The sequence below is a fragment of the Anguilla anguilla genome, chromosome 10, assembly GCF_013347855.1.
Source record: "Anguilla anguilla isolate fAngAng1 chromosome 10, fAngAng1.pri, whole genome shotgun sequence".
Taxonomy (NCBI): domain Eukaryota; kingdom Metazoa; phylum Chordata; class Actinopteri; order Anguilliformes; family Anguillidae; genus Anguilla; species Anguilla anguilla.
The window spans coordinates 33,870,378-33,881,361 of NC_049210.1; the positions used below are offsets into that span (position 1 = coordinate 33,870,378).

Below are 10,984 nucleotides of genomic sequence, written 5' to 3' on the forward strand. Positions count from 1 at the left end.
AGCAATGCTAAACTGAGTGGAAGAATTTGCTGTTGCCCAGTGCAGAATGGTGAAATCACAATTTTAAGACAGTTATATTTTATTGTGAAGTCATTGTCAGATGAATTCTGAATGCTCATCTTACTGTTATATGCATGCAAGCTTTATTTTGATGTAAATTACTTCATGGAATTGCTTTCAGGTCAGATTTTTTTGTATCATATCAAACCCATTAATTATCTGCATGCATGAATAAATGTGATAGCAGTAGTCCTAAACAGGCAGCTTGTGGACCGCATCCCGCCCTCAAAGGAGTGATTTACAGGAGGAATGGAGCTCCCAGTCACATGCAATCAGGCACCTAATGACAATTATGAAGAAAACATTTTTTTTTTAAAGTAATGTTGAGTGGTCATGCACTGCAGACTTGGAGCGTCCAGCTTAATGTTACCATCGGGGACTTGCTGCACTGCAACATTAGGACCCTAAAGAACTCGGAACTCTGACCAGATGCAGGTATTCTGAGCTTTACATCAATTTTATATGACATGTGGCCTTTTTAAATTTAAAGCACTGGAGGGTGTGGAGGAAGGTGTCTTATACATCCAACCATTACCGCAATGAACTGGAAGTGATGCGGACGCACAGGCACAAAGCAGGTTGGTACTGTGCACTTTAACAACCATGCTGCCTGGTTGTAATTTTGTAAAATGTGCAGCATGTCATAATCAGACATATTAGCTATTAGCTTCTCAGAATGCCTTATCCAGGGAAACTGGAGAAGCTCATATTTTTACATGTCACGTATACGGTACAGCTGGGTATTTCTCCGAGGCAAGTGCTGAACCTTGCCTAAGGGAGGAACTGCTTTTTCTCACATGGGAATCAAACCTGCAACCTGGAGGTATGCAAGCCTAGTAAAAGCACTCTATCACAGCAATGCCATTAAGGGCATATCCTTTGTTCTTGTGCTTTAACATTACCCCTTCAAGTCATTGGATTTTTTTTTTTTTCAAAGCTGGTTGCTTTTCCCATGTGTAGCTTCTAGATCCCTGTTACCCCTGATTCCTGTTATAATGTGGAGAAATGCTGGTTTTCTACCCTCCCTTTACCTTGGATTCAGTAGCGCTAATTGTTCAGTTAATTACCTGGGAGGAAACCAGGACGAGATTTGGATCCAGGTTATGGGAGGATTCAGTTGCTCAGGGGTCTGCGTTTCATTGCTCTCTGGTGATCCTTGCTGGTCGATCGAGAGGTCGATCGAGAGCCCGTGGACTGCATGCTAAAGCCACACAGGAAAGGTCTTCCTCCGACTCCACTCTGTGCAAGCTTGTCTGTGGGCTGCAGTGTGGAAAGAAGCAGGGTAGCGACACCACGTGTTTCGGAGGGGAACTGCAGATGCATACATTGTCTCGAATTGGTATGAATGTGGCTGAAATTGCAGTAGTTTATTGACCATTCCGAATTAGAAATTGTATATATATATTTATTTATTATTTTTCCATTTTAAAAATGCTTTTCACTCTGCCTCATCTGATTTGTTTTGGCTCAAAATGTCTACCGAAGGGTGTTTGTTACCAAAGGGCTTTCAAACCATTGAAAAGGTCCAATCAAGGCACATTCACAGTCATTTAGTCTGTCCTCATTATCACTGTGGTTCACTTTGTCAAAAGGACTTTTCAATAGCACGAGCAGCAGTGGAGAAACAAAACCTCTTTCATCCTCGCAAAGGGTGAGCTTTCACAGAGACAAATACAAAGGCAGGGAAACATTAGCAGGTGTGAGGGACAGAAGAGAACTGATTCTTAGCTGTTTAAAAATGCCCAACAGCCCAGCATGGATTATAAGGCACAAAGGATAGCCATAAGTGCTGGAATTTATGGCATCGCTGCCGTTTATTTTCATTTTATACTTTCTCTTGTTTTTATAAGCTGTGCTCCTGTCTGATACTCTGCTAGTTACTGGTCATAATGGAGAACAGAACAGCTGTTAAAAGTGGAGGTTTACTCGAACGTAGTGCTTTGTAAAAAGTGTAGTTATCTTAAAGGCTCTTGTTTGCAGATGGTCCCAGGATAAGATGGCTCCATGACGGTAGCTTCCCCGTGGTATTGAAACCCCCATGGACCATGACGCTCCTTCAGCATGAAACGGCGCCTATCTTAATCGCAAGCTCCATCACGTTGAGCTGTAAATTAAAGGATACGTTTCCTTCCAAAAAACTGGCGGTTATTAATGGAAGCCAACCATGAGTTCAGGCGATTTGCAGGCACCAATTAGAGCCACTGAAGGGGGGAAATGGATAATATTTTTCTCCAGGTCTGCTGGGAATTTGGACCTGATCAGCGGCAACCAGACCAGCGAGATGAAGATGTTTGCAGCGAGCATGGCACAACTTTGGAGGAGAGATACAGTAACCAAAGAGTGTGATAAATCATTTGCTATATGCTTCAGACCCACTGTGCATGGTTCTTTCATAGGCTGGTTGCCCATCCCAGGCCTCTTCCTTGTCCAGCTCATCAAGGGCCCAAGGCTGGGGTCCCATTTTGTCTTCAGCATACCGTGCCTGGCCCAGGAAGTGGTTGAAGTCTTCTGCAGCCCACGTATGGGCCTAGAATAGGCCACAGCAGCCAGTCATACAAGCTCTGCCAGGTAGTCCATTGGGCAGAGCTCTGTATCGTCCCATGTAATTGGCCCAGTGAGATTATAGAGCTGACTGGGGGAGAGTGCTGGCTCGCTGGTGTACATTTTGTTTCTGGCAGTTGTGGTGGGTATTGCACTTACATGGTTTCTTAAAAAAATACAAAAATAAAAATGTGTCTGTCCACCAGGGGACGTTATGCCTACGTTCTCCACCACTGTGATGCAGCACTGACAGCAAACAGACAGGATGAACTCAAAAGGATAATTGGCCTACTGCCTTTTATTTAATTAGTAACAGACATCTTTTATAAAACAAGGAATCAGGAAGGAGGAAAGAAAAATAAAATACATATGCTCCATATGGTCAAGCATATGTGGGTATAAATATACAAAGGATTTGGCTGTGTACTCCACAATTTTACATTTGTAATCAAATAATTCACATGTGGTTGAACTGCACATTCCCAGCTTTTATTTAAGGGTATTTTGTATACACCATGTAGACGTATGTATAAAAAGTGGTGTGATTTCTTCATGGTGAGACTGAAATGTATATTATTTAAGTACCTGAGAATCTGCACTTTGACCACATGTGAATTCTTTGAGTACAATTTTAAATTGTGGAGTGCAGAGCCAAATCAAGAAAAGAATAAGTCTTTGTGTAAAACATTATGGAGCCCTGTCCAGCCCTTGCTGATCCCACTAAATCGGGGAAAAGCTCAAATGAAATTGTCACAAGCTGAGGTCCTGGCCCTCCCCCTCTGGCATGCAGGTAACCAGCATGACGCATTCCCCCCCCAAAAAAAACTGCACCTCCTGCCAACAGGCTCCCTGTCTCTATGAATACCAATTTCCTCAACAGTCTATTCAAACATCAGCCTTTGCAAAGATTGAGTGAGTGTAAACTCTCTCCAACTCTTCTTTCTTTCACGCTCACTCTTTCCCTCTCTCAATAACAAAGTACATCCTTATGGGACACACAGTTCAAGTCTTACGTGGTTTATTTTAAATATGTTTACAAACTCAGCTTTAATCTCTAATCACTCGTTTGAATCAGATTTTAAAAGTAATATTTGAAAGTAGGGTTCATCATTTCTGTTGTAGTCCTGCCAAGGAAGAGCTTGCACCTTTCTCCAAAATTCAGCATCCCTGCACAGCAACAGTGGACTGCTGTGAATCATCTTAACGCCACAGGTATGTACCTTCACCATATATAGACACGTGCAGTGCGTAGGGGCGACATAGCTCAGGAGGTAAGAGCGGTTGTCTGCCAGTCGGAGGGTTGACGTTTCGATCCCCTGCCCTGGGCGTGTCAAAGTGTCCCTAAGCAAGACACTTAACCCCTAATTTCTCCCAATGAGTAGATTGGTACCTTGCATGGCAGCCTTTCACCATTGGCGTGTGAGTGTGTGGGTGAATGAGAGGCATCAATTGTAAAGCACTTTGGATAAAAGCGCTATATAAATGCAATCCATTTACCATTACCATTTGGTCTTATTTTTGACTTGCACAAAGCTATTCATAGCCTACGGACTTGTCTTATTCCTGGCGGCGACTTTGCTCGCGGATTATAGGAGTTATCGATTGAAGATGAAATACTTTGCGGTTTTAAAAAGAAAGTGTAAGAAAGGAAGAATCCTTTGAAAAAGAAAATCACCCCAATTAATGGCTGTTGGATATTGGCTAGTGGGTCTGTAGGTCCTTATACAGAGTAGGTTGTGATACTGTACCATGATGCGATATATAAATTCTCAATTGAAGGATAAAATAGCAACTATCCACAAATGTCCATACAGTGTAACACTGTGATTTTATCCATCTTAAACTGACGATTTTTACTCCAAATCCACATATCAAGACAAGTCGGTGTCCCAGGAGGATGAGGTAAATCCCATAGTGAGGACCCTCGAAGGTATAATCCAAATTAATTTAACATGTTCAAAAGACACACCCGCACACCAACCCACATGCACATACACGCTGCATTCACACACACACACACACGTACACGTCCATGCACACATTCACATGCACTCTCACACACACACACACACACGCACACACACAGCCAGGATGCAGGACTGCAGATGGACCTGAGTACTCTGATCATCTAAAATATTTTGTGGGAGCACGGTACCATGTGGAGGACCCGTCGGACAATACCCCAGAATCGGATGTTGGCAAACGGAGGGGCAGGGGGGCGGGGAGAGATTTGTCAATTTAATGCCAATATATGTCAAACTAATTAGCCTGATTAAAGGAGACGATAGAGGTTTACGACCACTTTTTATGTTACCCACATTTATTTTCCAGTGTGATAACAAAGCGTCCACTTTTAAGTTTATGTGCTTTGGAGATCAAACGCATATTGATGTGTAAATGAAGCTTTAAAGTCTGGGAGCAGATTCTGCAGGAAGCAGGATATCTTGACACTGGGCAGATGCAATGGGAGATGAGAGGTTTTCCTGATGCTAATGCGGCTCTCTCCTTTTTCTTGTCTTTCCTTTTTTCCACAGCACAGAAAACACGTCTTCGTTCCTCTCCAGCAACCTTAGGCACAGTGTCCTGTTTGTGAACACTTCCAGTGTTAATTATTTTAGCTTTGATTTACAAAGGCCCGCTTTGTTTAAAGCCAGAATGGGATTAATTGGTACAGTCAGTCTGTGAAAATAACCTTGGCACCAGGCACAGATTGATTGAGACGCTTGAATGTTTTTTGTGTCTTCCAACTGAAAAACATTTGGCTATGGCTATTATGAGATATCCTGAAAACATTCACAACTGTGCTTGTTGAAACACACACACACACACCGTGTTTTATTATATGCATATAATTTCAAAGCATATTACAGCTCCTAGATATCATGCAACATAGACAGAAAAAAAATATATAAATACAGTAATTAAAATGCAATTTAATGATAAATCTCTGAACTGACTAAAATCAAGAGCACAAAAACTGTAGTGGGCATTGAATTTTGGACTTAAAGTGGTTTAATGATGCAAAACAGTCATGTACAATGTCATGTGGATTGAATATTGTTCCAAGACCAGATAGCAAAGTGGTCAAAGGCCTTAAAAAAAGAAAAAAAAGACATTGATCTGTGAAATTTGAATAGATATGAGGACAAGCTTCTTGAAAAAGAAAGTCAACGTTTTTATCAAAGTGGTACGAATTCTCTGACGCATTGAGGGGACAAGAAATTTGGCTGCCGAGACTTCAGCGCTGATGTTTTGATTTTTGTAGGTTCTCTGCCGTGGCCATCTGTTGCCCGGGTTACTGCTGTCACCAAGGTGCAGGGAAGGAAATGACATCATGACACCAGTGCGGCTGCCATCCTGTTGACAAGGCCCACTGGTGAGGCTGGTGCCGATGTCAGAGCCACCTGACCCTTTAAACCTGACCCTTCCAGACCTCCGCTCCTCAAAACATTTTAGCAGCTCTGTCTTATGCCTAAAGAGGCCTGGCAGGTTGTTAACAGTTTATTTCTCTCCTGCCTTGACTCATCGTGTTCAGAAATACAAATTAATACTGAAAAGCAATAAAGATCTCCTGTACTTAATTAAAATAATGAATATTGTCAAGGGTATGCTGTCTCAGTCTGTTATTATGAATAGGATATCGACACCGCAGTACTCTAAACAGAAAAAGTGAACACTGTCCTTAAACCGCAATGCTGGATATTGGAAATACAGTCAATGAAGAAGTGGAAACAGCTTTCCTTTTTCTGTTTTTATTTTCACTTGAAAGCTGAAATAAACCACACACTATATGTGACGAGGGAAATTCTTATGCAACAGTCTAATGGTTCTTACTCTATTTTGTACTTCGAATGTAGGCCAGACCAGCTTTCAGAATCTGATATAGGATTCCGAGCAGAGGCACAGTGAGAGAATATTTCCCCAGAGTGGCGGCTTCTCTATACCACCAGTCATTTCCCAGAATAGTAGGTATATCGCAGATATAAATGCACACGGAAAATCTAATAATCATTGATTTGCTATTGTCATGACATTTCGAGCTGATGCGCTTGACTTTTTCATTTCACCGTTTTTGGTCCTTTTTTTTCGTCTCAGGATGTTTGCTCTATGTCGCATGCCGTCGTCGCTGCGAAGATGAGGCGTCGGGATTCGTCTCTTCTCAGAGTTCCATAAAGACCCGCAAAAAAAAAAAAAAAAAAAAAACGATGACGCGGGAAGCCGCGCCATTGGCTGAACGCCACGGCTAAATTGCCGCAGTCACAGGGGAGGGGCCTATCTGTTCTCCATCTGCAACACTACCACTCCTTCTTGTACGTCATGCGTGTTTGTATGTGGTGGGTGGAAATAAAACGTGCGCCTCGTTTGTAAGAGGGTTTTGTTCTTTTGACAGGGTTTCCTGGAAGCTACATTTTCAACATCCCTCATGAACTGAAGATTTTATTGGTCTCCCTCCCTATCTTTCTGCGCATTTATTACGGTTGTGAGGTGATGATGAAATGGACACGAAGGTGGAGAACATACTTGAATGACAGCAGCTATTACAGTCATAAACTGGTCATGGTGGGGTGGGGGTGGGAGGGTAAGACATTTCCCTAAGCGTTCTTAAACACGTGCCTTGCATTTACATCACAAACTCCCTTAAACAAACCTCATTTATGTCTGGGAAGGTTGATTTCCAGGACTTCGCCCAGAGAGCAACAGTGTCTGCGGTTTGGTTGGCTGATCTTGACGGTGAGGGGGGGTTGCTCCTGATGAGCGGGGCATATCAGGTGTTCCCGGTGTTTTTCTGCATTTGGCCTGACATTCAAACATTGAGCCTGGCGAACTGACTAATGAGGTGAGGGGCTCTCATGCAGCAGCTCATCGAGTGCATCATGGAAGGTCGCAAAAGAGCTGAGCCCCCCCCCCCCCCCCCCCCCCCCCCACCCAGAAAAAAAAAGAAACATTGATGAATCAATACCTGAAATCCGTATACCCTTTCAGAAAAAGAATATTGATGGCAGCCAGAAACACAGCTTTGCTGCCCCATGGGCTATGCTGTTAATGCGATACTATTTCCTTGGTTTGTGATTTAAGGATTTTTAAGCAGCTGCACTTTTGTATTCCGTTTTCCTTTTAAGCATAAAGGAGTAAAGTTACTGTATAAACATGTCGTCATGTTCTGGCCCTCTACTAACACAAAGTTATTAAAGTTTTAACTTGAAAAAGACCTTATGCCAGTGTGTAAGTTGTAACATTTTTATTATGCCTGGGAAGTTCAGTAAATAATTGTGTATTGCTCTTACAATTTAAAAAGTAAACATCGGCAAGGGACGTAATTGAACCGGTGTTAATGATGATTCATGTTTCAATAAGCACGCGCATCGCCTCGGTGCTAAGCTAACTATGCCCTTGGCGCTTCGTAAAAATACACCTGTGATTCCAGACGTGAAATTGAGCAGGACACAGGTGATGCTGCAAATTGTTTAGGCCCACGCAGCGCGCTGAGCAATGTGTCTTAATAAACTAGGGTCTTGAAAGTGCGAAATTACCCTCTCCTCAGGACAAATCAAGGAACAAAGTGGAAGTGTCATGTGCGCCATCGATTTTGTTTAAGGATGTTTTTTTTTTTTCCAGACAGCCGCCTCCCGGGTCCGAGCCCTTTGTTTTCCAGGAGATAACGCCCTGATAGATGGTGGTCTTTGCATCTCTAATATGACTTGATTTGCATGAACCTCGCTTCCGCTCCAAGGACTTTGCTCCCATTTTCCCATTGCTATTTGGGAACAACGGCACTGACTGTAGGACCGTTTTTTTGATGTGTGTAATGAGTCTGGGAATTGGCGGGATGAGAGGTCACCCGCCGGACAGCCGAAACCAGGACTGAAGCGCTGGGCTTCCCGGAACGTCGAAACATCCGAGGCCCTCTGGTGACGCTCGTTGCATGGCTAACTAGCGTGTGTTCTCCCCTTCCCGAGGATAGCGGAGACAGAGAAGGACCTTTTCACTTTGATGGATTCGCGAGCGGCGTCGGGACGTGTTGCGACGATTTATTAGTGTCGAGCCTCTTAACGTACGACCCTGTTGGAGGGATGAGGCCACACTCAGCTTGTGCTTTTAGGTGGAGGCGGGGGGGAGTACATCCTCTGCGCAGTTGATATCTCTATACACTTCAATGGTGAGGAGGAACAGCATTCTCCCCTTTCTGGATGAACAACAGAAGGAGAGGGAAGCTCCTTCATTCACACACACACACACACACACATATATAGTGCCTAAATGTGTGTGAGGTGCTTCAGGGGCCAAGACCACAGGGGAGCTTTAACATCTGCACAGCGTCAGTCAAACTGAGGCTGTTAATAGGACGAGAGGGCTCAGACAGGTCATCAGGTCGGGGTGGCTCGTCATGACGACCGGACAGTCCCAGGACGTGCGCTCAGGAAGTCCATCTGTCCCGTGTCACATATCTAATCTGTCCCAGTCAGGCGTGACCCATGCGCTTCTGCACACGTATCTGTCTTGAGTCCGCACCCGAACGTAAGATTGGAATGGCGTGTTTTCTTTTCCGAGAGTTTCCGCGTGATCCCGTATTACTGAGGTAATTCCACTATGAGGAATGGAGCTGGGAGCCTGGAGTGTTGACTGTGTGCATTCTGGCTCCAGTAAAACACCAGACTGCTGCCAGAATTAAAATTATATCTAGAGGGACAAACAGTGAGTTTATGGGATTAATCAGTTTGATAAGCCCAAAGGTGTAATCATAGTAGTTTAGCTAGCGACAGAGACAGACTTTTGCATCATGCAAATAATTATATTGCTGGAACATTTTTTTCTTTTTAATTACATTGGATGTGTTTTTTGTTATGTATTGTAAGTAATGAATGGTTATGCACTGTATTAAAATGTAAGATACAGATATGTATATGGGTATGCTGTGCGTGTGTGCGTGTGTGTATGTGTGCATGTGTGCGTACATGCATTATTTAAGTCCTTTCATGCCTTTCGATATTTGGCAAATCACTGGGTGTTGCATAGTTGGGTGCATGTTAGGTCAAACACTCTATTATTTGGGGACTGCAGTGCAGTTCCTGCTGAGGCAGCCCGGCACATAGATTTATATGCAAACGGCATTAGGGCCACTAGTGCTTACCATTAGGGGTTTTGGTGCTTAGCATATGGGCCTCTGGTGCCCAGCATTAGGGCCTGTGGTTTTAGGGTTAGGGGCTCTGGTGATTAGCATGGGGGCCTCTGGTGCTTATTACGTAGGTTCTCTGACGCTTAGCACAAGGGCCGCTGGTGTTTAGCCTAAGGGCCTCTGATGCTTGGCATTAGGGCCTCTCGTGAATTAGCATAAGGGCCTCTGGTGCTTATTAGGTTCTCTGTTGCTTAGCACGAAGTCCTCTGGTGATTAGCATAATGGCCAGTGCTTAGCATTAGGGCCTCTGGTGCTTAGCATAATGGCCAGTGCTTAGCATTAGGGCCTCTGGTGCTTAGCATAATGGCCTCTGGTGTTTAGCATAAGGGCCTCTGGTGCTTAGCATGAGGGCCTCTGGTACTTAGCATAAAGGCCCCTGGTGCTTATTAGGTTTTCTGTTCCTTAGCATGAAGGCGTCTGGTGCTTAGCATAATGGCCTCCAGGGTTTAGCATTAGGGCCTCTGGTCCTTATTAGGTTCCCTGTTCCTTAGCATTGGAGCCTCTGGTGCTTAGCATTGGGGCCTCTTGTGATTAAAATAATGGCCTCCCATGTTTAGCATAAGGGCTTCTGGTGCTGAGGTTATTATCCGGTGCTTAGCATTAGGGCCTCTGGTGCTTATTAGGGTCTCTGGTGTTCAGTATGTTCAAATTAGTGTAGATGCATTACAAAAAATGTAAAATGTGGCATATGTACAAATTTAAAGGTCTGACATCTTAAAACTATTCTATCAAGAGAAAGAATCCTATACTTTGCCACATAGATCTTAGCATAAGCTTTAAATATTGCAATGGACTGCATGCCAAAAAAAAATTACTTTGGAACACATGCATGAAACGCTTCAACAATTTAGCCAGTCAGTTTATGGGAGCCATTTATTGTTGGCTGGGAAATATATCAGATGGTCACTTGTGTCTGGGAAAACTCCCCTAAATCTGTGCAGAATATGAAAGGGAGGGAGTGTTGGAGAGAACTTCAAAAATGGACCGTAGGCCCTTCCTCGCAAAAATTGAATTAACATGTTATTGTAACGAGGATGAAATGAGCAAGATCGCTCAAGTGCTAGGCTATGCGCATGCATTATTTTAGCCATCATTATCCCCACACAGCTCAGCTGTGATGGAAATAAATGCATTGAGCAGAGCGTATGGCTTGACTAGCCTTGTCCTTTATTTGGCTCCGAACAACTATTAAAATAAACAATGGGGGGG

At 43.6% G+C, this 10,984-nt stretch overlaps 1 long non-coding RNA gene across 1 annotated transcript; it reads left to right on the plus strand.

Moving 5' to 3' along the window:
* Positions 1-3,575: 3,575 nt before the first annotated feature.
* Positions 3,576-6,567, plus strand: LOC118237528. Its single transcript, XR_004767193.1, has 3 exons — positions 3,576-3,813; positions 5,867-5,977; positions 6,459-6,567. It is a non-coding gene; the product is annotated as an uncharacterized LOC118237528 (long non-coding RNA).
* Positions 6,568-10,984: the final 4,417 nt, after the last annotated feature.